Here is a 6061-nt window from a genome sequence, read left to right on the forward strand (position 1 = left end):
TTGGTTAATTACACCAATTACAACCCGATGACACCCCTAGAACAATAGTGGTTTTGACCATGTACTCTTGATCCTGTCAGGTTAAAGGGACAGTCAAAAGGATTTCAGTAACGTTCAAACCAAATATGATGTAGTATTATTTCGAGGAACTCACTTCAAATCTAGATTCCTAATGTATTCATTATTTGTGTCATTCATTATGTCAGTGAGAATATTGATGAGTTATTAGGTTATATCAGTAGCCGATGACTAGACCTCAATTTTGAGGTTATATCATTACTGTTTGGGATTTTAGGCTGCGTTTCTGTATAGCACTTTGTGACATCGGCTGATATAAAAAAAAACGTTATAAATACATTTGATTTGATTGATATACAGTACCAGTCAAAAGTTTGGACACACCTACTAATTCAAGGGTTTTCCTTTATTTTTACTATTTTCTCCATTGCTGTTTGCGGTTTTAGGCTGGTTTTCTGTTTAGCACTTTGTGACATTGGCTGATGTTAAAAAAAAGCTTTATAAATAATATATATACAGAAGCTGGTTGAGAGAATGCCAAGAGTGTGCAAAGCTGTCATCAAAGCAAAGGGTGGCTATTTGAAGAATCTCAAATATAAAATATATTTGGTTTTGGTTAACACTTTTTGGTTACTACATGATTCCATATGTGTTCTTTCATAGTTTTGAAGTGTTCACTATTATTCTACAATGTAGAAAATAGTAAAAATAAAGAAAAACCCTTGAATTAGTAGGTGTGTCCAAACTTTTGACTGGTACTGTACATATAATGTAACTTTTTCATGTCATGTGAATAGGCCTAGTCCTATAATGTTATTGATCAACAACAAACTAGTATTCCCAGTTAGAGAGAGCCAGCTTGAAGTCCTAAAACCTGGAAATGAGCTACATCTGCTGCTTTGTGCGCTATTTTTTATTACATAAATGCTTCAAAATTCACACAAAGTGACATTAGCTGATGAAGATTATCGCATAGGACAAAATCTATAAGATCTCCTAAGCCTGTGTTTATTACAGACCTTATCTTCGATTTGTTCAGTTTCCCTATAGGCTTTGGCCAACGAGCCATAGCTGTTAGCCTCTGTTAGTGCCTACAAAAAGACGCCATTACTATTGCTCTCTAAATAGGCCTAAACTGTACACGCACGCATGGCAGACATACACCACAAGGGAGCAGCAGTGTTTTTCATACATTTGGTAAAACTTTACATTTTTAGAATTGAGCAGTTTTCCAACTGCTTTAGCTTCAGCCAAGCTCTTGACATATTTCCATCTTTCAAAGTTAACCCATACTGTAACTATCAGACCAAGATCATTTACCGTCGATACCTAGGCCTATATGTTCTGTAATTTATGTTTTTCTAAGATACATAATAGCACGAGATATAGATGGAATTAGACCACGTTCTAATGGCAATTAGGCTACCACTAGGTATTGGTATTGTTTTGGTATTTTGTAGGATCCCTATTAGCTGTTGCGAAATATGATATAATACAGAACATTAACCCATAAAGATCTAAGCCCTGTCTAAGCCCGGGATGGGGGCGTTATACTATGCTATATGGAATTGTTTTAAGGTCATACCAAGGACAATTTAGCTATTTGATTTAGCATTTTAAGACCCCTTGAAGTATCCCAGAAATATATAGAAAAATGATTTGATGAAAAAAGATGTTGGGCCTTACTGCTATTAGCCCATACAAATGTATTGAATAAGAGATTCACCACATGGGACAACAGATAGCCAGCCCCCCCTAAATATCAAAATGAACTTCGTTCTGAAGTGTCTGTCCTGTATCTGAGAGATATAAGAAAGATCAGGAAACATGTGTACTTTTTTGGGGGCATATATTTAACCCCTGATTTTTGGAACTAAACAGTCTCCGTATACCTTACGATTACAGCATTGAGTATTCTTCGGTATGAAGCTACAAGCTTGGCACACCTGTATTTGGGGAGTTTCTCCTATTCTTCTCTGCATATCCTCTCAAGCTCTGTCAGGTTGGATGGGGAGAGTTGCTGCACAGCTATTTTCAGGTCTCTCCAGAGTCTCTTTGCCTTGATCTTGATTAGTCTCCCAGTCCCTGCCGATGAAAAACATCCCCACAGCATGATGCTGCCAGCACCATGCTTCACTGTAGGGATGGTGCCAGGTTTCCTCATGGTCTGAGAGTCTTTGGGTGCCTTATGGCAAACTCCAAGCTGGCTGTCATGTGCCTTTTACTGAGGAGTGGCTTCCGTCTGGCCACTCTACAATAAAGACCTGATTGGTGGAGTGCTGCAGAAATGGTTGACCTTCTGGAAGGTTCTTGGTCACCTCCCTTCTCTCCCGATTGCTCAGTTTGGCCAGGTGGACAGCTCTAGGAAGAGTCTTGGTGGTTCCAAACTTCTTCCATTGAAGAATGATGGAGTCCACTCTGTTCTTGGGGACATTCAATGCTGCAGACATTTTTTGGTACCCTTTCCCAGATCTGTGCCTCGACGCAATCCTGTCTTGGAGCTCTACGGACAATTCCTTTGACCTCATGGCTTGGTTTTTGCTCTGACATGCACTGTCAACTGTTGGACCTTACATAGACAGGTGTGTGCCTTTCCAAATCATGTCCAATCAATTGAATTTACCACAGGTGGACTCCAATCAAGTTGTAGAAACATCTCAAGGATGATCAATGGAAACAGGATGCACCTGAGATCAATTTTGAGTCTCATAGCAAAGGGTCTGAATACTTATGTGAATAAGGTATTTTGGTTTTTTATTTTGAATATGTTTTTTACAAAAAAATTAAAACCAGTTTTTGCTTTGTCATTATGGGGTATTGTGTGTAGATTAATGAGAATTATTAATCATTTATCCATTTTAGAATAAGGCTGTAACGTAACAAAATGTGGAAAAAGTCAAGGGGTCTGAAAACTTTTCCGAATGCACTTTATGGATTTTGTCATGGTTCAGTGGCCTATGGTGTGCAGTGCTCATGTCAACATCCAGCAATAAATGGATGCACCATGCATGTCTTATCCTTATTCTGGAATAAGCAAGTTAACGATATATATCCATTTTACTATAATGTAATTTATTATAATGCTATTTTTTGTTATCTGTTTCAGTAATACTGTTACTGTTAATGCTCTGTTCTAGTGCTCTGCTCTGTTCTAGTGCTCTGCTCTGTTCTAGTGCTCTTCTCTGTTCTAGTGCTCTGCTCTGTTCTAGTGCTCTTCTCTGTTCTAGTGCTCTGCTCTGTTCTAGTGCTCTGTTCTAGTGCTCTTCTCTGTTCTAGTGCTCTTCTCTGTTCTAGTGCTCTTCTCTGTTCTAGTGCTCTTCTCTGTTCTAGTGCTCTTCTCTGTTCTAGTGCTCTGCTCTGTTCTAGTGCTCTTCTCTGTTCTAGTGCTCTTCTCTGTTCTAGTGCTCTGCTCTGTTCTAGTGCTCTTCTCTGTTCTAGTGCTCTGCTCTGTTCTAGTGCCCTGCTCTGTTCTAGTGCTCTGCTCTGTTCTAGTGCTCTGCTCTGTTCTAGTGCTCTGCTCTGTTCTAGTGCTCTTCTCTGTTCTAGTGCTCTTCTCTGTTCTAGTGCTCTTCTCTGTTCTAGTGCTCTGCTCTGTTCTAGTGCTCTGCTCTGTTCTAGTGCTCTTCTCTGTTCTAGTGCTCTGCTCTGTTCTAGTGCTCTGCTCTGTTCTAGTGCTCTTCTCTGTTCTAGTGCTCTGCTTTGTTCTAGTGCTCTTCTCTGTTCTAGTGCTCTGCTCTGTTCTAGTGCTCTTCTCTGTTCTAGTGCTCTTCTCTGTTCTAGTGCTCTTCTCTGTTCTAGTGCTCTTCTCTGTTCTAGTGCTCTGCTCTGTTCTAGTGCTCTTCTCTGTTCTAGTGCTCTGCTCTGTTCTAGTGCTCTTCTCTGTTCTAGTGCTCTGCTCGGTTCTAGTGCTCTGCTCTGTTCTAGTGCTCTTCTCTGTTCTAGTGCTCTGCTCTGTTCTAGTGCTCTTCTCTGTTCTAGTGCTCTTCTCTGTTCTAGTGCTCTGTTCTAGTGCCCTGCTCTGTTCTAGTGCTCTGCTCTGTTCTAGTGCTCTGCTCTGTTCTAGTGCTCTTCTCTGTTCTAGAGCTCTGCTCGGTTCTAGTGCTCTGCTCTGTTCTAGTGCTCTTCTCTGTTCTAGTGCTCTGCTCTGTTCTAGTGCTCTTCTCTGTTCTAGTGCTCTGCTCTGTTCTAGTGCTCTTCTCTGTTCTAGTGCTCTGTTCTAGTGCCCTGCTCTGTTCTAGTGCTCTTCTCTGTTCTAGTGCTCTGCTCTGTTCTAGTGCTCTTCTCTGTTCTAGTGCTCTGCTCGGTTCTAGTGCTCTTCTCTGTTCTAGTGCCCTGCTCTGTTCTAGTGCTCTGTTCTAGTGCTCTTCTCTGTTCTAGTGCTCTGCTCTGTTCTAGTGCTCTGCTCTGTTCTAGTGCTCTGCTCTGTTCTAGTGCTCTTCTTTGTTCTAGTGCTCTTCTCTGTTCTAGTGCTCTGTTCTAGTGCTCTGTTCTAGTGCTCTTCTCTGTTCTAGTGCTCTGCTCTGTTCTAGTGCTCTGCTCTGTTCTAGTGCTCTTCTCTGTTCTAGTGCCCTGCTCTGTTCTAGTGCTCTTCTCTGTTCTAGTGCTCTTCTCTGTTCTAGTGCCCTGCTTTGTTCTAGTGCTCTTCTCTGTTCTAGTGCTCTTCTCTGTTCTAGCGCTCTGCTCTGTTCTAGTGCTCTTCTTTGTTCTAGTGCTCTTCTCTGTTCTAGTGCTCTTCTCTGTTCTAGTGCTCTTCTCTGTTCTAGTGCCCTGCTTTGTTCTAGTGCTCTGCTCTGTTCTAGTGCCCTGCTTTGTTCTAGTGCTCTTCTCTGTTCTAGTGCTCTTCTCTGTTCTAGTGCTCTGCTCTGTTCTAGTGCCCTGCTTTGTTCTAGTGCTCTTCTCTGTTCTAGTGCTCTTCTCTGTTCTAGCGCTCTGCTCTGTTATAGCGCTCTTCTTTGTTCTAGTGCTCTTCTCTGTTCAAGTGCTCTTCTCTGTTCTAGTGCCCTGCTCTGTTCTAGTGCTCTTCTCTGTTCTAGTGCCCTGCTCTGTTCTAGTGCTCTTCTCTGTTCTTGTGCCCTTCTCTGTTCTAGTGCTCTTCTCTGTTCTAGTGCTCTTCTCTGTTCTAGTGCCCTGCTCTGTTCTAGTGCTCTGCTTTGTTCTAGTGTCATACTCTGTTCTAGTGCTCTTCTCTGTTCTAGTGCTCTTCTCTGTTCAAGTGCTCTTCTCTGTTCTAGTGTCCTGCTCTGTTCTAGTGCTCTGCTTTGTTCTAGTGTCATACTCTGTTCTAGTGCTCTTCTCTGTTCTAGTGCTCTTCTCTGTTCTAGTGCTCTTCTCTGTTCTAGCGCTCTGCTCTGTTCTAGTGCTCTGTTCTTGTGCCATGCTTTGTTCTCGTGCTCTGCTCTGTTCTTGTGCCATGCTCTGTTCTAGTGCTCTGCTCTGTTCTAGTGCCATTCTCTGTTCTAGCGCTCTGCTCTGTTCTAGTGCTCTGTTCTAGTGCCATTCTCTGTTCTAGCGCTCTGCTCTGTTCTAGTGCTCTGCTCTGTTCTTGTGCCATGCTCTGTTCCAGTGCTCTCCTTTGTTCTAGTGCCCTGCTCTGTTCTAGTGCTCTGCTTTGTTCTAGTGCTCTGCTCTGTTCTAGTGCCATGCTCTGTTCTAGTGCTCTTCTCTGTTCTAGCGCTCTGCTCTGTTCTAGTGCCCTGCTCTGTTCTAGTGCTCTGCTCTGTTCTAGTGCCCTGCTCTGTTCTAGTGCTCTTCTCTGTTCTAGTGCCATGCTCTGTTCTAGTGCTCTGCTTTGTTCTAGTGCCATTCTCTGTTCTAGTGCTCTGCTTTGTTCTAGTGCTCTGCTCTGTTCTTGTGCCATGCTCGGTTCTAGTGCTCTTCTCTGTTCTAGTGCCCTGCTTTGTTCTAGTGCTCTTCTTTGTTCTAGTGCTCTTCTCTGTTCTAATGCTCTTCTCTGTTCTAGTGCTCTTCTCTGTTCTAGTGCTCTGTTCTAGTGCTCTTCTCTGTTCTAGTGCTCTTCTCTGTTCTAGTGCTCTTCTCTGTTCTA

The sequence above is a fragment of the Salvelinus fontinalis genome, chromosome 22 (genome assembly GCF_029448725.1).
Source record: "Salvelinus fontinalis isolate EN_2023a chromosome 22, ASM2944872v1, whole genome shotgun sequence".
NCBI lineage: Eukaryota > Metazoa > Chordata > Actinopteri > Salmoniformes > Salmonidae > Salvelinus > Salvelinus fontinalis.